The following is a 22,606-nucleotide window of genomic DNA, read 5'->3' as shown; positions in this document are numbered from 1 at the left end:
GCTCAGTGAAGAAGTTCCTACTAACACAAGTGTGTATGCTAAGTCACTTCAGTTGTCTCTGTGACCTGATGGTCAATAGCCACCAGGCTCCTTCCTCCATGGGATTCTCCAGGCAAGAATACTGGTGTGGGTTGCCATGCCCTCCTCCAGGGGATCTTCCTGACCCAGGGATCAAACCCCATTTCTTATGTCTCCTGCACTGGCAGGTGGTTTCTTTGCCTTTAGCTCCACCTGGGAAGCCCTAATACATTTTCCAAGTTGAATTCTGCTTTTACTACACAGGTTCTAGAGTTCAAACCCTTAACAGTAAGATGTATTTCTCTACCCGCTGAAGCAGCAGAGTAAAGTAACACCACAGAGATGGAGAACAGTTGTGAATCTGTTAGATTAGAGGCAAAAAATCCAACAGACTGTCGTTTCATCGCCCCCAGGGGTGCATTTCTGAGGATGAAAAGTTCTCCCAGAACAAAATAAATCTGATTCTGTCCCTGGGCACTTTTTCTTTGACATTGTGGCTATCTTCAGCTTCCTCAAGAGAACGAATATCTGTAGAAGCTGTGACCTGAGATTAAGGCATTCTTTTTTACTTAAGAATTGCTTCTTTTTACCAAACCATAGGTTGACTCCAGGCCTTCCCAGGTGGCTCAGTGGTAAAGAAGCCACCTGCCTGTGAAGCAGGAGACACAGGTTCAATCCCTGGGTTGGGAAGGTCCTCTAAAGTAGGAGATGGAAACCCACTGGAGTATTCTTGCCTGGGAAATCCCATAACAGAGGGGCTTGGCTGGCTACAGTCCAAGGGGTCGCAAAGAGTCGGACATGACAGAGCTACTGAGCACACAAGTTGACCCCAAGGCTTCAGAATGTCCTTTAAGCATAGGGAGACATCTAGCGGCCAAGAGTCACAACGTGCAAGAAGCCACCTGTTAACAAAATCGGGTACAACTGCTCAGGTTGCCGGAGCGGGAGCACCCAGGGGAGGTGAGGGGAGGAGAGGGCGTGGTATAACCTCCGAGAATCTGAGCTGTTCTGTCCAGATGTTTGGCACGGAGAAGGCAATGGCACCCCACGGCAGTACTCTTGCCTGGAAAATCCCATGGATGGAGGAGCCTGGTGGGCTGCAGTCCATGGGGTTGTGAAGAGTCGGACACGACTGAGCGACTTCACTTTCACTTTTCACTTTCATGCATTGGAGAAGGAAATGGCAACCCACCCCAGTGTTCTTGCCTGGAGACTCCCAGGGACGGGGGAGCCTCGTGGGCTGCCATCTATGGGGTTGCACAGAGTCAGACACGACTGAAGTGACTTAGCAGCAGCAGCAGGTACTTGCAGTAGAGTTCACTCATTCATCTACTTAAAATTCATTCAAAATGAATCCGCCACAGGTATACATGTGTTCCCCATCCATTTTGATATTTGGCAAAACTAATACAGTTATGTAAAGTTTAAAAATAAAATAAAATTTAAAAAAATAAAAAATATATAGATTTAAAAAAATAAATAAATAAAATAAAATTCATTCAACAAACATTCATACTAAATGTCTACTAGGTGAAAGATGCTGTGGTTCTGGAGACCTCATAATCTGTGAATACTTCTATTTATAACTTTATCACTTAATAGAAAGGCTTGAGCCTAATAGAAAAACTAGGCCACCAACAATCAATTAAAATCCATTGTGATAAGGGCTACCCACACTACAGCAGACCCTGGAAGAGGTACTTGCATCTTTGAGGATTAGGAGGAAGCAAGTCTAAACCACAGGTCTCAGACTGGCACCCTCAGGGGCCCATCTGGCTCACAGATGTGTTTTGCTTGGCCCAGGCAATGTTTTTAAAACTATCGATTTAGTTGCTAACATTTAAACATCAGGGGATTTCAGATGCAAATTCAGATTTTTGAATTCGGGCATTTTTTGAAATGGACATGTCTGACAATACTGTTTCCCTATTCCTGCCTTGGTGACATTTAATTGGAGCTGAGTACAGGCTGCCCATATTCTTGTAGCTTTCTTTCATCACTGCCGAGAATGTACTGTTTCAGTGAATTTTGGGTAGGTTTTGCATGAACAGGGTAAAAAACTCAAACTTAGAAAAATATATTCATTGGAAAATTAGTTTCCAACAACTTGTGTTTCACAGCCCACAGATCCTCATCTACAAAAGCACACACTCTCACCAGTTAAACAGTGTATAAATATGTATCCCCCATTGCAACTTACACTGGAAATCATTTCATCTAGGTTAAATATGTCAAAACAAAATATGAAACTATAAAGATACTAGAATAAAAAAGGGAGATGTTGCTCTTATATCCCTTACCTTGTTGATTTAATGACAAAATCTTTCCAAAGTAAAACCCTAACCCAGACATGACACAAAGGAACAATAGGTATTCAACTATATAAAAAAGGTGGGGACGGGGGGAAGATGCTTCATGGCAAAAAAATACAAAAAACAGCATCTAAATATAAATAATTGGGCCTCTCTGGTGGTCTAGTGGTTAAGAATCCACCTTGCACTGCAGGGGGCCACCAGTTCAGTCCCTGGTCTGGGAAGACCCCACATGCTGAGGGGCAACTAAGCCAATGTGTCAGAATTACTGAAGCCTGTACGCCCTAGCACTTGGGCTCCGCAACAAGAGAAGCCTGCCCACCGCAACTAGAGAAAGCCTTCACGCAACAGCAAAGACCCAGGGCGGCCAAAAATAAAAATAAATGAATAAAGCTGAGTCTTAAGAAGTGAAATAAAGAAATAAAAATATTGGGGAAAATACTTTCAATGTATATCTTAAGTGACTCTTTCCTTGAATCTGTAAATAGTTCTCATAAACCTGTAAGAAAAGGTTATATATGTTGAATTACTTTCTGGGCCCAAGATGGCCCACTGTTGCCTGGGATGTCGCTGATTAACAAACTCCAACCCGGGTAACTTTTGTGTCCTTGTAAATGCTCCACTTGACCTGAAATGCAGTCTATCCAGTCAGCCAAACAGCGAGCCAACTCTGGGCTCTATACTCATTTCCTTGTTCTTTCTCACCCCAAGCAAGCAGACTGTGCAGCCTGGGTCAATCAGATATTTTCTCTTTGCTCTTCCTTATTCCTTGTTCTTTACCCGGTAAAGCTTCCTGCCTTCTGCCCCATTTTGCACTTCTTTGAATGGAGACTTTCTGCTTCATGAAGTGTTAAATAAAGCTTGTTTGTATCAACTGAATTGTCTTCTTTAATCATTTTTACCACAACCAGAGAGAGAAGTGGACAAAACGATGTGAAAAAAAAAAAAAAACAAAAATTAAAATAATTCTATTATTTTATTTTTTCACATAAATATATGAAAAGCAAGGGAAAGTCTAATATTACCTGAAAAGTGAAACACAAAACGTTAATGAAATATTATGTTTCCCTTCTCAGGTGGGGCAAAGATCAAAAGGGTTGATAATACTGTTGCCGGTAGGAGGAAATAAGCTGTCTCATATATAGCTAGTGGGAGTATAAATCAGTAAGTCTCTGTCAAATTTTAAAATGCACCTATTCTTTAACCTAGCAATTCCATTTTCTAGATATAAAAACTGCACGTATACTTGCTCATGTGCAAAATGATATTGATATAAATATGTCCAGTGCAGAATTATTTGTGACATGTGACAATTGGAAGCAATATAAAAGTCACCAGTAAGGTGTGGAGATTGTTTTTATTTAAAACATCTGCACAATATAAACCTCTTTTGTTTTAAGCAACTGAAATTCTGAAATTGTTACCACCATGTGACTCCACTGGCTAGTAAAGAAATCAGTTCAAGAGTGGGACAAAAGCTACCCATAAGAGAAATCTGAAAAATTAATGGCTTTTGCTTCTGGTCTGGCTAATGTGCAGCAAAAAAACTGTTCCAGGAGACTGAACTAAAGGCAATCCATGTAATGTTATGAAATAGTTGTGAGAACTTGTCTAGCGAATAATAACATGCTGAATAAGCTCATGGTCTTAGGTTAAGAAGTTAGAATCCCTTTTAACACAGCTATTGGCTCTCTAGACAGTGTAACTCAAAAACATAATTGGCTTTTAATCTGTTTTATTCCAATTAGCTCAATGTGCCAGTCACTATGCCCCAGTTCTTTTCCCAGCAGGTATCAGGCTTTGATGGGAGAACTGTACCTTTGGTCTATAATCCTGGAGCAGTTTTGTCCAACTGCAAGGATTTACCTAGACCCACTTTAATTATTCCAGATATTTAAGCAAAAGATTTGATCATCATACTCTTGACTTGCTCCTTGTCATGAGGCTTAGTTGTAATTGGTCTTAATCACTCAAAGGCCATCTCAGTTTTAATTTTTTCTAGTTAGAAACGGGAATTAGTTACAGCTTCTGTCTGACCAGGTCCTGGAGTTTCAGGACTTCTTTTTTTCTTTTCATTCCTCCTTAAGAACAGCCATCCTTTTCTTACAATACGTAGTCTAAACCAGCAAAGCAATTAAAGCATGTTTTTTTTTTTTTCAGTTATCTACCCATTTGTTCCAACACTGTTGATTGAATAATCCATTTTTCCTCATTGATTTGACATACCACCTGTATTAAATATGAAATTCCCTTATTTCTTTGTGAACTTCACATTCTCTTCATTCATCAGTATCTACTCAAAAACCAGCTTGGCATTATTTGCTATAGCTTCATAATATACTTCTAGATACTTACTCAAGGGAAATGAAAATAATCTATCCACACAAAGAGCTCTATGCAATGTTCATAGCAGCTTTATTTATAATAGCCCAAATCTGGGAATAATCCAAATTTCTATCAACAGGCAGAGGGACAAACAAATTCAGACATAGCCATACAATGGACTACTACTCAGAAGATGTGTAATGTTCTTAGCATGATATCTGGGTGTGTAAGCTATAATAAGGAAGTTGTGTTCTGTGCAAGAACAATGCTGTACAAGATATAAGGTATAAGATATTGGGAATTCCCTGGTTGTCTAGTGGTTAGAACTCTGTGCTTCCACCGCAGGGGGCACAGGTTCGATCCCTAGTTGGCAAACTAAGATCCTGCAAGCTGTACAATGCAGCCACAAAAAAAAAAAAAGCCCCCCACCCCTTTTTTTTTTTAAAGGCAAATACAAGGTGTTGCCTTTCTTGGTTTTAATCTGTACTCATCCTGATGAACTTCACCACTGTTTGCCTACTTTGGATTATAGTGTTTCCACGACTGTTTGAGTGGATGATAACTTCCATTCTATTCAAAAAGTATATACCAAGACCCTCTATGCATGGAGCCCAGCACTAAGTACTAATACCTAAGTACTGTCAGAGACACAATTAGAAGTAAACTGGGTCCCAGGATATAAGAAAGGAGGTGACAGTTTTGCATGGGAAACAGCACTAATTAATTAAAAAAAAAAAAACTTGAGAACAATATTAGGCATCACAATGAACATTTCCAATGCCTCTTACTTGCTTACATTCAATAAAAGCAACAAGCAGAAGAATAACCTTAGTATCATAAAAACTTAACACCTTAAGCTATGCCACACTCACAGATTCTCTCTCACTTCCACTGGTGGGACAGCCAATTTTTCTTATGACATCATTTTCCATGGACTGAGGCTCTAACTTTTGGCTTTCCTGTTTTTGGCTTTTCAATAAGCCATCACGGTGTTATCATACATGAAACTGTTCACCCTTTGCTGAACTTAATTTGTCTTTGGCATGTGGTTGAAGTTATCTCATGGAAGCTATTCTAATCCCTCTTAAAAGAGTCCCTTTAATTTGCCTTAACTTTAATTTTTAGACCTCAAAGCACATTCTTATACAGAGTAAGCTCAAACTTAGTGCTTCTTTCATATATTCTACATATTTATTCATATATTTGATCGGACATATTCTCAAGCTTACACTTCGCAAACTGGGGACCTAATTTGTAATTTGTCATATGTAAAACTTTGTAACAAAAACTTAAAAGAAAATCCACTTGAGGACTTCCCTGGTGGTCTAGCGGTTGAGAATCCACCTGCCAATGCAGGGGACATGGATTCGGTCCCTAGTCTGGGAAGATCCCACATACCTGGGGGCTACTAAGCCCTGCGTGCCACAACTACTGAGCCCACACACCTAGAGCCCATGCTCAGCAACAACGGAAGCCCCCGCAAAGGGAAGCTCTTGCACCCCAACTAAACAATAGTGCCTACTCACAGAAACTAGAGAAAGCACACACCCAGCAAGGAAGCCCCAGGGCAGCCAAAAAACCCCACATAAATTTAGAAGCTTTCAGGAGGAGATCTAAATTTATCTTTATAAAGCAGCTCACTGTTAGGCAGCAGGCCAGGGTTTGGAGAGCAGATACTTAAATGTGGGAAATTTAAGCGGCCCATTGAAAGCCTGAACGTACTAAAACAGCCAAACAAACACATGTTTAATTTACCAAGTGTAATAGAGTTCCCCACAGAAACAGGACCAATAGGTTATACATATATATCAATATGGGACTTTCCTGGGGACTAAGTGGTAGAGAGTCCCCCTGCCAGTGCAGGAGACTCAGGTTCAATCCCTGGTCCAAGAAGATCCCCTGGAGAAGGAAATGACAAGCCACTCCAGTATTCTTGTCTGGAAAAACCCCATGGAAACAGAGGATCCTGGCGGGCTATAAACCATGGGGTCGCAGAGAGTTGGACATGACTTAGTGACTGAACGACAACAACAATACATCTATATAGGTAGAAAGAAATTTACTGTAAAGATTTAGCTCACCACATGTGATTATGGAGGCTGAGAAGTCCATGACAGACTGTTGGCAAACCAGAAACCCAAGAGCATGTAGCTCCAGACTGAATCCAAAGGTCAAAGAATCAGAAGAACCAATGAAAGATCTGAAAGCCAGCAGGCTCAGGATCCCAGAAGAGCAGATGTTTCAGTCCAAGCCTGAAGGCTGGAAAAGACCAACATCCCATCTCAATCAGGCAGGATTGATTCCCTCTGTTCACAGGAGGGTTAGCCTTTTATTCTATTTAGATCTTCATTTGACTGATCAACTGATAAGAACCAAATATCATATTAGGGAGGGCAATCTGCCTTGTTTAGTCTATCAATTCAAAGGTTAATCCCATCCCTAAACACCTTCGCTAACATCCAGGATAATGTTTAACCAAATATCTGGGGGCTCTTTTGACTTGACACATAAAATGAACTGTCCAGCCTAGAGTCTGTGATTCTAGATTTTTCATGCTGCTCTCTAAGGCTCACATAATTTCTACCACGTTCTTTAAAAATCATGAAAGTATACTCTTCTGTTGAGACTCTTGTATTTAACCCATCAGAAATTGATCAAATCACTGAGTTACAGGCATTGCACAGATCAAGACCCTGCTATCCTTTGTTGATGGTAGAGAGAGTTTTAGGCACTTCAGTTGGGTCATCTTAGCGACACTGATCCCACAGACGACACCTACAACCTCAGTAGATTCCAGGATACATCCCATGAAGAGCCCAATGCGAAGTCCAACTACCCCCAACAACTCTTGACTAGTTAAACTCCGGACTCTTCATGTACATGCAACAAGCATCGTTACTGTGTTGGTCACTGTGACCCAAGATCCCAAGGGGTCTTCAAGGCCAACATCTTATTAGGGTGACCTCTTAGGCATGGGGAATATCCTGAGAGGTACTCATATCAATTCTTCTAATCATTAGAGTGCTTTCAGGTGTTGACTTGCAGACAAGATACAAGAAACAACATCCAAGGAAAAGAAGAGAAGCTTTTGGCTGAGGGTGGGCCACCTTGGGTGGCCTTTGGGAAAAATGTGTAATGACTCATAGAACAGGTTTCTATACTAAGAAACAAGGAGAATTGCCTTTCAGAAAAAATGTGAGGCATCTCCCTTTCTCCAAGACTGGGGGTCGGGGTGGGGGCAGGCAGTGAATTTGTTTAGGCATAACAACACCTGTGCATTTCCCGCACTGACTCATGCAACCTGTTCAAGTGGTTTTCCATTCCGTTGTCCCACAACAAACAGGCCACAACACTTCCTCCACCCACCCAGCCTCTTTACCACCTGCTCCTTCCTAGGAGACAAAAATAGCCTCTGAACAAAAATAGCTGAGGCAGTACCACTAATTTACTTCACCTTCTAATTTCACATTTATGGAACACTGCCTAGTGCCAGGGAATCCTATGGATATATTTACTCAATTAAATTTCACAACAATTATCTATGATGGGTTCTATTTTTTCTTCCCCTGTACAAGGATGAAACTCAGGCTTTCAAAGGCTAGCCAGTTCACCCAAGGTCACACAATCAGTGGAAAAGCTGAGTCTGGAAGTCATTTGTCTATCTTAGGTTGCTGAGTTTTTCATCATTGATCTTGAAATCATGCCTTAGTGCCCCTCTGTCCAAATTTAGAAATCACAAGACCTTAAGTACATGGTTAAAAGCAAACTTTACAGGAATTCTTGAGACATTTCAGTGGATGAAGTTCCCCTCCAATATGTGCGATGAATAACAGTTTCTGGACCTATTGGTTAAAAGAAATGTCATTTCAGAGGTTTTATTTGGGTCCCAGAATATAAATTTAAATTGCTGTTTTAGATTCTTAAAAGGGTTCAACCATTTGATAATGAGGCAATGGAGGCTTTGAATCTGATTTCTTTGTAACTCAGAATCATATGGCTGAAGATAAAAGTTTTCTTTTTTGCAATCTTATTGAGATATAATTGTGTAAGTTGAGGGTGTTCAATATGTATATATTGTGAAATGATTATCACTAAATAATCTAATTTCATTAATTCAACTAGAAAGCCAACAGAGAAGACCAAGGGAATTGGAGAGAGTTCCTTCAATTACTGACAGACGGACTTACTGATTAAAATACTAACAATCCTCATCCTTAGGGAACATACAAATTGATAAAGGACATGGACAAATAGTAAGAGTGAAACCACGTCACCTATAATAGGAATTTGGGTCTAGTAGGAGTGATGATGAACAGATTCATCCAGATCATTTCATTAGCCTACCCATGAATTGATCCTATATTATAGGAACCCAAATTTGGGGGTTGCCATTCACATTGTGATGGCAGGATTTTCTACAGCATTAATATAATGGCTCAATATTAGATCAGCAGATGTTCAAGACAGTACTGAGCACCTAACCCATGTCTGACCACAGAAAACATATGTCAGTTGCACCCACTCTGCCAATAAATCTCCACTCTCCATTTCTTTTCAAGACACCACTTGTCTCTCCTGCTCCACCATGAGAAGCAGTATAGCGCAGGGGTTAAGAATAAAGGCGCAGGGAGACAACTGTTGGGTTAACCATCTGATGATACTGATTGAAGTATTTCACTGCCCTTCCCTCAGCCTCATCCATAAACCTAGAGCATTTCATGCCTCCCTTGTAGGGTTGTTGTGAAGATTAAATGAGATAATGTGAGTAGAGTGCTTTCCTAATGACTGTGTTTTACCTCTGCAATGTAGGAGACCACCTGCAGTGCTGGAGATGAGGTCCCTGGGTCGGGAAGATCCCCTGGAGAAGGAAATGGCAACCCACTCCAATATTCTTGCCTGGGAAATCCCAGGGACAGAGGAGCCTGGTAGACTACAGTCTATGGGGTCACAAAGAGTTGGGCACAACTGAGCGACTAAAGAACAACAGTAATAAGCATTTAATAAAATGCTTTAAAAAGTGGCTTCCTGAAATGCCCATTTCCCTCTTTTCTGTCTCATCAAATCCTATGGAGACTTTTGTAAATTAATATTGCCTGACAGTGAACAAAGGATGTTGCGGCCATCAAGCCATCAGCCACTGCAGCCACCCTGGACTGTGTACTCTAAGGGGATTCAGGATGGAGAAAAACAGGATGCCGACCTTAGATAATTAAGGCAAATATCAAAGGAATGATCTCAACAAGCCCAGACTCATATCTTTCCTGTACACAGAAAAGTGCTAAATTCATTAACTTGAGATGTTTGGTTTTCTCTCATTAACAATAATTTTTGATGTTCCAACTATCTGGTTTTTGTTGCAAAAAACTCCTGGCTTTTCCCTTACCTCTTTTGAGCAGTCCTTTGGAGCTATCTAACGGGTTGCTTCTAGGGCTTAGGTCCTCAGCTAAGTCCAAGTATGCGAATAAAACATAATTCTCAACTTTTAGGCTGTGAGCTTTTTTTTTCAAATGACAACTTTAAATCCTGAAACAAGTTCTCTACTCCCTGACTGCTCCAGCTCTTATGGGAATGACTTCCCTTAAAAAACCCATGTGCGTGCATGCTTGATTATGTCCAAATCTTTGTGACCCCGTAGACCGTAGCCCTCCAGGCTCTTCTGTCCATGGGATTTCTCAGGCAAGAATACTGAAGTGTGTTGCCATTTTCTCCTTCAAGGGATCTTCCCAACTCAAGGACTCAACTGCATCTCCTGCATTAGCAGGCAGATTCTTTACTGCTGAGCCACCTGGGAATCCCTTTAAATAAACCACACCACACACTTAAGCCTTGGATAATAGGCTGATCAGATGCTAGCAACTCCCGAAAAGGAAGTGGTGGCTTGTGGATGGGTTGGGGTAAGTATTCAGCAAACAGGCAAGTACTGGTAGCAAAATGTCACTCATGGTGGCCCAGGTTGGCTAGGCTGCCAGAGTGTCCCCAAGAGGGGATGAGATAGAGGGGACCAGAGGCTGCATTTCTACTTTGCCCCCCTCGCCCCTCAATCCACCTACTAGCTGCGTATCCTAAGATAAGGCCAGGCCTTGGTTGCTTTATCTGTCAACTGGGCAGGTTCCTATTTTCCCATGCTGAGATCAGAGAGTTGAACCACTTCTTAATGTAAGGCCTCCTCCAGCTTCAGATCTGGGATTCTCCCAAGGTGTGTGGCCTTGCATGGAGGGCAGAGGGGTATCACCCTGCAGCCAGGTGCCCTGTGCATCCAGCCACTCTTGAGGCCTCCACATCCTCTGAATAAACAGGACATGTTGTTCTTATTTCTCTCCACTCCCTCCAAAACCTGGACTCTCTTTCCAATCAGGCCAAAAGCCAACAGCTACTAACACCCAGGCTGCCAGCAGGGCAGTGCCCAGGGCTGGCTGATGTAAACACCGAGGTGGAATGATTGAAGTTTGGCTCTGCCTGTCCCTTTTTGTGCTGTCTTCAGCCAAAGGCCTGCAGGCTTTCATCTGCTGAGCCCAGCCGTGTTCAACAACATTTTTCTTCCTGCCTGCCTTGACTCCCACTCCTTCCTCTGGCCAATGTCTCAAAGGAAATACCCAGCAAGGTCTGAACAGCCCCTGCCATTTGGACTTCTTGTAAATGGAAAGGATGCTGGGAGAGACAGCCGGGTTCTCTGCTTCCTTTAATGCAGACCTGGTGATAACTCTCAAGGAGGAATAAGACACAGTAAGAAGAGGTGATCAGAGAGCTCTTTGGGATGGGGAAGAGGGGGAGATTTGTGATCAGAGTCCTGATCCAGGGACTTCCCTGGTGGTCCAGTGGCTAAGACTCTGGACCACTAATGCAGGCCTGGGTTCAATCCCCAGTCAGGGAACTAGATCCCACATGTTGCAACTAAGACCCAGTGAAGCCAAATAAATAAATATTTTTTTTAAAAAAAGAGTCCCTATCCAATCTATAACCAGACAAGTTCTATCTGCCTTCAGGTCTCCCCTAGACACTGCAGGAGAAGGTCCATGGTGACAGCGACCATCAGTCAAAATTAACATTTTTATGGCAAGACAAGAAAAATTTAAACAAAAATTTTCTCTGCCTTTCTTTCCTCTCTCCTCCCTACAGTTCACTGTGCACCTGCATTTGGCATCAACCAAACTTCCCCATCAGCAGAAATACCTGCTCAACCACAAAAAGCAACATTCTCCTAGCATCAGTAAGACAACTCCTTAAAGATAGCATGTCTTCTGGATTTCATAAGGGGTCACATGACCCACCACAGTGGCACTTAGATCTGGATGATGTAAGCTGTCAGTTATAGGTTATTTGATGTACAGCCTTCTGTCTTAAAAAACTTGTAAAAATATGCTTTGACTTTTAAGGGGCAGAATAGTTCTCAGAGCTTTCTGAGATGTTCTTCCTGGGTTATAACCCTAGTGCAAATAAACTTTTCCATGTATTTCTTAGATTGACTGATTAATTTTTCCTTGATAAGTTGAAAGAAGAAAAATCATATGATCGTTTTAACTGATATAAGGAAACATCAAAATTCAACATCTATTTATGATTTTTAAAGGGTGTCTCAGAAAACTAGGAATAAAGAGGAAATTCCTCCACTTGATAAACTGCCTACAGCTAATATTATGCTTAGTAGTGTAAAACTGAATGCTTTTCTCCTTCGATCAGAACACAGCAAGGACATCCACTTTCATCATGCTTATTCAATGTGTTGCCAGAAGTTCTCTCTAATGCAAAAAGGCAAGAAAAGAAATTAAAGGTATACAGATTAGAAAGTAAGAACCAAAACTGACCCTCTTTGCAGATAACGTGATTGTCTACATAAAATAATCCCAAGGAAGCTAATACACACACACACCTCCAGTTAAACTCACTTATTATAAGTGAGTTTGGCAAGTTGTAGCATCATCACGCAAAATCAGTTGTATTTCCACATGCTAGCAGTTGTGTTCCTGAACACTTATGTAATCACATGGTCACAAAAAGCTATGTATAAATGTTCATATCAGATTTATTCATAACAGTTTCAAGCTGAACACAAGTCAAATGTTCTTCAATAGGTAACTGGTTAAACAAATTGATATACCCATATCATGGAATACTAGTCAGTCATGAAAAAAACTACTGAAACATGTGATAATCCCTGGATGAATCTCTAGGAATTATGCTGAGCTAAAAAAGCCAATAAAAATTACACACTATATCAGACTTTATTTTGGGGGGCTCCAAAAATCACTGCAGATGGTGATTGCAGCCATGAAATTAAAAGACGCTTACTCCTTGGAAGGAAAGTTATGACCAACCTAGATAGCATATTCAAAAGCAGAGATATTACTTTGCCAACAAATGTCCGTCTAGTCAAGGCTATGGTTTTTCCAGCGGTCATGTATGGATGTGAGAGTTGGACTGTGAAGAAAGTTGAATGCCGAAGAATTGATGCTTTTGAACTGTGGTGTTGGAGAAGACTCTTGAGAGTCCCTTGGACTGCAAGGAGATCCAACCAGTCCATCCTAAAGGAGATCAGTCCTGGATGTTCATTGGAAGGACTGATGTTGAAGCTGAAACTCCAATACTTTGGCTACCTCATGCGAAGAGTTGACTCATTGGAAAAGACTGATACTGGGAGGGATTGAGGGCAGGAGGAGAAGGGGACGCCAGAGGATGAGATGGCTGGATGGCATCGCTGACTTGATGGACATGAGTTTGGGTGAACTCTGGGAGTTGGTGATGGACAGGGAGGCCTGGTGTGCTACAATTCATGGGGTCGCAAGCAGTCAGACATGACTGAGTGACTGAACTGAACTGAATTGACTTTATTTATATAACATCCTTGAAATGACACAATTTCAAGGATCATTGTAGCACAAGTAGTACAAGTGATCCTTGTAGCACTAGAAGTGCTTTACGTTTTGACTATATCCATGTCAATATCTTGGTTATGATATTGAACTATAGTTTTGCAAGATGTTACCCTTGGGTAGCATGGGTAGCAGTATACTGGATCATTCTGTACTATTTCATATAACCTACATGACCCTATAATTATCTCAAAAAAGGAGGTTAATTTAAAAATGCAAGTGTATATAACATGCCACTATGCAAGGTAAATGTAGTATCGAATTTTTAAGAAAATGAACAACAAAAGTTTTGCACACTGACTATTACCCAGTTCTGTGGGTTCCAAGTGAGTTATAACACTATTCCACACTCAAGGAGAGGGGAAGTAGATTCCACGTGTGGATGGGGGCATCACAAGATCACATTTAAAAAAGGTGTGTGGAAGGGGAGATATATTTGGGAAATACAATCTATCACAAAAAGAATGATGTTAATCAGGGAATTCTCTTTGGTCCAGTGCTTAAGAAACTATACTTCCACTGCAGGGGGTGCAGGTTCTATCCCTGGTCAGGGAACTAAGATCCCACATGCTACATGGTATAGCTGAGGGGAAAAAAAATGAAATAAAATAAGATAAAAATAAAAGGTAATACAAAAAAGATGCTATTTTATTATTTTAAAATGGTATTAATCACCATCATATTCTCGATTATTAAAAACACTGGGAAAGCAAAATGGCTTTATCTCCTTTCTCATAGCAGATGTCCTCTAGGAGCAAAATTCCTCAGTGGTTAATACTTGCGATTTGCAAGTTACATTTGCAAACAGTTGAGAGCCTAGTCATTCATTTACTCAGAGAAAAATTTATTCAGTTTTGGCACTGTGATAAATGCTAAACAAAAATGAGCAACTACAATGGTAATAAAGTGCTATCAAGTCCGTGTTAAAGAAAGTACAGACTACCATGAGACTCAGAGGAACATACTTGTGGTTGTACCTGGAGGTAAGGGATGGGTTATTATTCAGGAAAAGTCTCCTAGTGATTAGAAGTGAAATAACTCTAGAATTGGGTCTTAAAACAGATATATAGATTATGTGATGCTGCAGTGGCTTTAGTTTGGAGGAAAATGGAGCAATAGCAAGTACGGAAAGTCAGAAAAGGAAAAGCACCATTGTTGGAAAGGTGAAAAGAGGGAGCGTGATTAGTTTGTGTCTCTGTGGGGAGTAGAGTGTGTGAGGTTTAGGTGAGAGATAAAACCGGTGAACTGAAAGGCAGGCTGGGGCTGCTCGATTTACGGGTCCCACTAAAGAGTATGGGCCTCATCTCACAAGCAAGAGGGCACCACTGAAGGCAGGTCATTCTAGCTGCTTTGTGGGAGGTAGACTGCAGATGAAAAAACTGGAGGTAAGAGGAGTATTTTAATAATCTAGGAGAAAAGTCAGGGATGGGGAAAAAGAAGGGGGTAGATACATATCAGAGATGCTGTGGTGGTCGGGTCTACAAGACATGGTAACAGATGGGGCATAGAAGCTGAGGGAAAGAGAGAAAGTTAGGATGACCACCCAGGTTTCTGACTTGGGGAGTAGATGAATGGTAACATTATTTCCTGGATGGGATACAGGAGGAAGACCAGGTTCTACAGGAAAGATACATGCAATTTTGAGTATGTTGAGTTTGAGTTGCCTATGTGGTGTCCGGGAGAAGAGATCTGGAAAGAAGCAGTTGGAACTTAGGGGAAAACATGGAATGGAAATACAAATATAGGCACCAGCAGTACACAGGTAAGAACCATGGACAAGGAGAAATTACCAGGAGAAAGCAAGAGGGTCAAGATCCAAGGGCCTCAAGGAACATCAGCATTTGAGGGTGGAGGTGGAGAGGAATTATCAGAGAGAGAGAAGAAGGAGAATTAAGAGGGGGTGGTTTCTTAAAAATCCAGAGTAGAATCTCAAGAAGCAAGGACTGACCACGGAGGCAAGTGCTACCTAAAAGTCAAGCAAGTTGAGCATAGAGTCCTTTGCCTCTGACAAGTAGGTCCTTCATGTCTTATTTCAATCATTTTCCTGGCTTTGGGGGCGGGAATAGTAAAGTTGCTGTCAGGGAGGTAGAGAGCTTAAAGAGGAAATCAAAGGGACTTCCTTGGTGTTCATTGATTGATAACTTGTCTGCCAATGCAAGACAAGGGGACACTACTTCGATCCCTGATCTGGGAAGATACCACATGCCACGGAGCAAGAAAGCCCGTGAGCCGCAACTACTGAGCCTGTGCGCCCCAGAGCCGGCACTCCTCAACAAGAGGAGCCACCTCAAAGAGAAGCTCACGGACCTCACTAGAGAAAGCCCATGTAGCCATGAAGACCCAGCGCAGCCAAAGATAAATAAGCAAATTAAAAAAAAAAAGGAGGAAACCACAGTGATGAAAAATGAAGCAGGCAAAGTGCAGATAGAAGTGGAGATATATATGCTATGTTTTGAAGGATCTTATCTGGGAAGAAAAGAGAAAGGGAAGTGATTGGAGGGGAGATGGGGAGAAAGACACAGGTTAAGAGAGGATGTTTTCAAAAGATTAGAGACACTTGAGCATTTTTAGAGGCCAAGCAATGGAGTCAGCTAAGTAAGAAAAAGGACGCTACAATGCAGAGCAGACATAACTTGGAACCAGCTCCAGAAGGAGACATTTGGATGAATAACTCAACAGGAAGGACAAGCAGTAAATTGGAGAAAGGTCGCCTTTGTCTGAAACTAGAGGAAACAAGTATACGGTGGGGAGTGGATTCTTCTCTCCCAGGCTGGAGGCCAGGAGGTCTGCTGGCAGAGGAGGCTGAAGAGGAAAGCGGAAGCTTTAGGAGGGCAGATGTGCTGGAAGTAAACCTCCTAAATGAATAAGAACCTTCTGTTAGGAACTGTTTAGGCTACAGCCCCTGGAGGTAGTTTTCCTCTGAAGTGATAACCAACTTCCTTCGAACTTCTTTTGCCCTTTGTTTTTCCGCACTTCTGTGTTTGTTTTAATTAAATTGCCCTTTATTCTGGTGAATTATCAAGGAATATTCTGGGATGGAGCATGTCACAGAATGCAAATCAGCTATACTCATTTCTCCCCAGGGATGGAATTAGCGGCCACCCAAGGTTCGGCTAATTTGAGTGACACAACCATCCTTATCGTGGAGAATTAGAGTAAGTCTGGTTTGGCAATCCACAGAGGTTGCTAAAGGTCCTTGTGAAAAGGGCGAAGTTCCTGGTACCAAGGGGACAGAACTGCTCTGTGTGACAGTATTGTGGCTGAGAAGCTCAGACCAAAAAGGAGCACAACATCTCTGGAGACCAGATCATGGGGCCAAACGAGATGCTATCTAGCCTGTTAGCCTCAGAAAAAAAAAAAAAAAAAAAAGATGGTCTTGGAACAATTCGGGCAGGGAGACAATAGAATTCTTTATTTCTTGGCACAGGAATGAATGGATCTTTATTCCAAATGCAAGGCAGGCATTAAATCCAAGGACAATAAATGGTAGGACCAGCATTCCAGGAACAATCATGAGCTTTACTCTCACAGTGAAAACAGCCCCACGGGGCTTCAAAGAGACGTGTGGGCTTCTTTTCTCTTCTTAAGCAAACACAATGAAGAAAGAGAGAACAAGCACTTCCTACGGTTGTGAATGCCCAGAACTTCTCCTGACCCTATCCCCACCCTGACCCTATCCCCACCCTGACCCCAACCCAAGGAACTCTCTCCTGTCCTGGCTGACAGCAGCGTGGGACACAGAGTGACCTTGAGGTTGAACTGCAAGCTTTCGGGTCACTGCTTTGAGGTCAAGTTTGAAACATGCTCCAAAGTGTAATGAGTTTTCCTAACCTCCTGTACTTCACTGCCTTCCCCCTGTTCTTTGAAGATAAATTTGTCTTTGAAAAAGCCCCAAGATAGATCATGTATGCTTGCAAAATAGGTAAACTTGGGAAGTGGGGATGGTCAGATGATTCATGTCAGAAAAGTATGGGGTACTTAGAGTTGCAAGCTCTTTGATGCATTTTAAAAATTATTTTTTGTTTATAGAAGTAAATGCATTTGATCTACCAGGACAAAGAGACACGTCACCTGTATTCTTTGAGTTCAGCTTTTCCCTCCTGAAGGAGAAACTTCATGCTAAAAACTAGCCTGAAAAAAGTTAGTGCTGGTCAGTATGGGACCTAGAGGCAGCTGCTTCCTTGTTGTGTACTTCCTGACAGATTGGCAGGGTGCCATCCCAATAAAAAGTCTCGTGTTTAAAGAAGCAGACAAGACTCCTTGTGGAGTCACCTCTTGTTACTTACCAGAAGTCACTCCTGAGTCAGGGAACTGCAAATAAAATTTGCTCCACATCCTATGATACCCTCCTCCCACAAACATCCCCACTTGAAACTCACGGTTTACATATTCCCATAAGGTCAAGTCAAGGACGTTTGGTCACATGCAGAGTTATGGAAAACAGCACACAGAGGGTTGGACAAGCAACAAACTCAGAGATTAAAAATTTATCTAATTTTCATGTAAGATTTCACATGGGACTGCTTCCCTTTGATAGAGGGCTGCCTCTTCTCAGAACAAGGACATAGTGTGACCCGTCTTTTAGGACAGACTATTACGATTCAGTTCCATGAATATTTCTGCGCTGATTCTACCATTTGCTAAAGATGAGGATCTTAAAAGAATTGGGAAACCAGATCTGGGTCTTACGGACCTTACAATCCAGACAAAAAGACAGAAAGCACACTCACACCCAAACTAGTTTGTTGACTCATTCATCCAATCAACAGATTTCTGTGAAGAATCTCCTTTGTGCCAGACACTACACAAGATATTAGAGAAAGCGCAAATAAGTCTTGATTCTGTCGTTAAAAGGCTTACAGTGTAGCTGATGAAAACAGATCTATCTGGAAATATAACCTCTGTTGAAAGGAAATGTGTCAGGGCCTGTGGTGGCAGGAAATTGTTAGGGGCTGAAATGACTTGGTCATACAATAAAAGCTGTAGGAATTTGTTCCTAAAGTGGTGAAGGATAGCAGGAGATTAGGAAAAACTACATGGGGAGATTAGATTTGATATCACTCTGTCGTGGTTGGTGCACGGGGTGGAAAAGAATTTCCAGACTTGAGACAGAATGAAAGGAGAATAAAATTTATTAGAGTTGGAGACACTCTTAGAACAGCTGGCCAGCTCAAGGAAGAGCCAACCCCTTTCATGAGCTAATAGCCAGTTTTCTCAAGTCACAGAGAATTTCAACTAGAAGGGTAGTATTAGGTATTTGGTTAGGGGGGCACATGATTATTCAAATTGTCTCCCATACTGCATTTGACTTGGTATCAACCTGATAATCGGAGAAGGCAATGGCACCCCACTCCAGTACTCTTGCCTGGAAAATCCCATGAACGGAGGAGCCTGGTGGGCTGCAGTACATGGGGTTGCTAAGAGTAGGACACGACTGATCGACTTCACTTTCATTTTTTCACTTTCACACATTGGAGAAGGAAATGGCAACCCACTCCAGTGTTCTTGCCTGTAGAATCCCAGGGGCAGGAGAGGCTGGTGGGCTGCCGTCTATGGGGTCACACAGAGTCGGACACGACACGACTGAAGTGACTTAGCAGTAGTAGCAGCAGTAGGGCGTTAACTATAGGGTGGGTAATAGGAAGGGTATTTTACCTAATACGGGGTCAGGGAATTGGTCGGTTTAGACCCAGAGGCTCATGGCAACAGCTGTTCTGAGGCTCAGTCAGTTTCAGAGATTTTTGTTCTGTGACCTTGGTACAGGGCTCCACGCCTGTCTTAGTATAAGGCTCCATGCTCTCAAAGGATGGCTAGAATCTGGATAATTAAAGAGAAGAGGTGAGACCATTCCAGGAACAAAGACCCATCTGATTTGACAAGCAGAGTACTTCCCAGGACAGGGAGGAGAGAGTCAGTGCTGGGGTGAATTAGCAAAGGCGGCAGCTCCAGCCTCACACTGAAGCAATCTACCACCAAGAGGTAATCACAGATACGATCATTAAAATACAAGGCAGACAGAGTACTCATCCAGCTTGGTCGAGTATTTGCTGTGTACCTTTGGATCAGTTAGTCAACCTCTCTGAGCCTCAGTTGCCTCATTTTGTTTTGAATATTTACTTTTCTTTATTGAAGCCAGGGCTTCCTTTGTGGCTCAGCTGGTAAAGAATCTGCTTGCAATGCGGGAGACCTGGGTTCGATCCCTCGGGAGTTGATTTATAATCACTCGCTTCGTTTTTCACGGTAGTGTCCACTAGATAGGATTGTTGTGAAGATGGAGTTACACATGAAGTAGGTAGATTTCTCCCCAGACTACTTGAAACATCCATTAGTGCCTGTTCTCCGTCAGGTACCTGGATACAGTGCTTGAGACAGAGATTCTAACACATGTGAAATCTTGAGGAACCCCCAGGAAAAAGGGACAGAGAGCAGGGGCTGGGGCAGGGAAAGAGCTAGACTAGGATGTGGCCTCACCAGGGACCTGTTTTTCAGTCACTCAGTTGTGTCTGGCTCTGCAACCGCATAGACTGCAGCACGCCAAGCTTCCTTATACTTTGCTGTCTCCTGGAGTTTGCTGAAATTCATGTCCTTTGAGTCAATGATGCCATTCAACCATCTCATTCTCTGTCACCCCCTTCTCCTCCTGCCCTCAATCTTTCCCAGCATCAGGGTCTTTTCCAATGAGTTCGCTTTTTGCGTGACGTGGCCAAAGTATTGGAGCTTCAACATCAGTCCTTCCAATGACTATTCTAGCCTTAGCCTAATCCCACAAGGGGTGCTGGAATGTGAACTGTACCAGAGGTCCAATCCTGCCTTGAGGCCAGGGGACCACCTTCTTTTTTTTTTTTAATATAAATTTATTTATTTTAATTGGAGGCTAATTACTTTACAATATTGTATTGGTTTTGCCATACATCAGCATGAATCCACCACGGGTGTATATGTGTTCCCTATCCTGAATCCCCCTCCCACCTCCCTCCCCGTCAGCCCCGAGCATCCTGTATCATGCATCGAACCTGGACTGGCGATTCATTTAACATATGATAATATATATGTTTCAATGCCATTCTCCCTAACCATACCACCCTCGCCCTCTCCCACAGAGTCCAAAAGACAGGGGACCACCTTCCGTGACAGTCTTTGGCTGCAGGGTGGGGATGCTGGACATAACCTCCCTGTGGCTTCAGCCAGCCCAGGGCAATTCTGGGTGGAAGGGAGGGGTCATAAACTGTCGGCAGCACACCCTCATCGTAGCTGGAGGACAGCTACCTCCAGCTGGGGATACCACCATGGCCAGGGAGGGGAATTCAGGCTTCACGTAACAAACTGCCCCAAACCTAGTGGCAGAAAACATTTATTTCCCTAACAAATCTACAGTCTGAGCAGGGTTTCTCTGGAACAGTTTGGGTTACATGGTATCAGCTGGGGTAGCCAGGAAACTGGAAGTGACCTGACTAGGGGCCAGGGCCATCTGTAGTCTCATCCTGTCTGGCAATTGGTACTGGCTATTGCCTGGAATGACCTGCCCTGTGGCTTCTCTGTGAGGCTGCTGGACTTCCTCCTCAGTCTGGATTCCAAGAGTAAGCATCCCAAGAGGAAAGGAGAAAGTACCTGCCATTTTTATTTAATTTACTTTTAATTGGAGGATAATTGCTTTACAATGTTGTGTTGGTTTCTGTTGTACCACGACATGAATCATCCATAAGTATACATATATCCCTTCTCTCTGAGTCTCCCTCCCACTGCCCAGCACCCCCACCCCCATCCCCACCCTCTAAGTCATCACAGAGTGCTGAGCTGTGCCTGGTGTTTTTTGATTAACAGTTGTCTTTTTATGTTTGATTACGTGGGTAATTTCTTGGTTTTTGGTTTTTGTGTGTGTTTTTTTTCCAGCAAAAACTCCTATATACCCTGGTTCCTCCTTTTCCCCTTTGGAACAGATCCTCAGAGCTATCTGATAGACTGTCTCCTGGGCTATGGTCCTCAGTAAGCTCCCTAAATAAAACATAACTTCAAACTTTGGGTTGTGCATGTTTTTTCAATTGGTAGAGTGAACTGCAGTTCTGTTGGCACTTTATTGCTGATGTAGCGCTAAGAAACTTGACACTTAGACAAGTCAAAAAAAAAAAAAAAATCACACAGCTACTAAGAGGTAGAATTGGAGAGTTCCAGCTTGGATCTCTCAGACCCTGAAGTTCCTTCTGTTTCTACATCTCCTGTTGCCTCCTTGCCACCTACTTTTTTTTTTTTTTCTGGCCATGCCATGGTTCATGGGATCTTAGCTCCCCAACCAGGAATTGAATCTGCATTGCAAGGAGGATTCTAGACCACTGGATCACCAGGGAAGTCCCCCATCTATGTCTTAAAAGTAGGCTGTTACATCCTTGAAGACCCATAGCAATTGAATAACAGCCACAGTAATCTAGAGGATGACAATTCTTAAAAAGATGACAAGGACTTTTTTTGAATACCACTAGAATTCATTCTCCTCCAGTCCTGGAATATTTACAGGTCTGGAACTGTCATATTTATCAGAATTCTAGTCAGGCCCAGCTGGCTGCCTCTGGCTCCTGGCCACATGTAGACAATCCCTGGTCACTTGTCAATGTTCCCCAAGGGTGCCTGCTTCATGTTAAAATCCTGGCGGTGTGCCTCCTTCCCCTGTATAATTGCACTGGCCATGGGAAGGCTGACTAAATTCTCTTGATGCTTCTGCTAATTCTATGAGCCCTGCAGGCTTGACAAGCCTGGAAACAACACGGCACGCCCAGAGGTGCAATCCAAAGGCTGGAGGCTCCTCAGTATTTTTTTTTTTTTTTTTTCTTGAGGTAAGTGAACTTACATTGTCAAAATGTCATCTTGCAAATTACAAGCAGGGTTTTAGGCTTGAATGGAATGCTAGAACTGAAACTGACATCAATGATCACCTATATACGGAATCTAGAAAAACCGTACTAAGTAACCTGTTTGCAGGCCAGGAATAGAGACACAGATGTAGGGAACAGACTTGTGGATACAAAGTGGGAAGGAGAGGGTGGGACAATTTGAGAGGGTGGCATTGACACATATACACTACCATGTGTGAAA

General features: G+C 42.5%; 1 protein-coding gene and 1 non-coding gene across 4 annotated transcripts in view; one reads left to right on the top strand and one right to left on the bottom strand.

Moving 5' to 3' along the window:
- The window catches only part of ADGRF1 (adhesion G protein-coupled receptor F1), a 104,504-nt gene that overhangs the window by 50,445 nt on the left and 31,453 nt on the right, over positions 1 to 22,606 (bottom strand). The window contains exon 1 of one of the 3 annotated variants that reach the window (XM_044929243.2): positions 6,737 to 7,074. The exons of the other annotated variants lie outside the window; for them this stretch is intronic. The gene's annotated coding sequence lies outside the window, so the exon portion shown is untranslated. Of the gene's footprint in view, positions 1 to 6,736; positions 7,075 to 22,606 lie in introns of those variants that run through there. 3 annotated transcript variants of the gene reach the window in all.
- Positions 634 to 708, top strand: TRNAH-GUG. The gene has a single exon. It is a non-coding gene; the product is annotated as a tRNA-His (tRNA).

The sequence above is a fragment of the Bubalus bubalis genome, chromosome 2, assembly GCF_019923935.1.
Source record: "Bubalus bubalis isolate 160015118507 breed Murrah chromosome 2, NDDB_SH_1, whole genome shotgun sequence".
In the NCBI taxonomy this organism is placed as follows: domain Eukaryota; kingdom Metazoa; phylum Chordata; class Mammalia; order Artiodactyla; family Bovidae; genus Bubalus; species Bubalus bubalis.
This window is presented reverse-complemented; position numbering and strand designations above follow the sequence as displayed.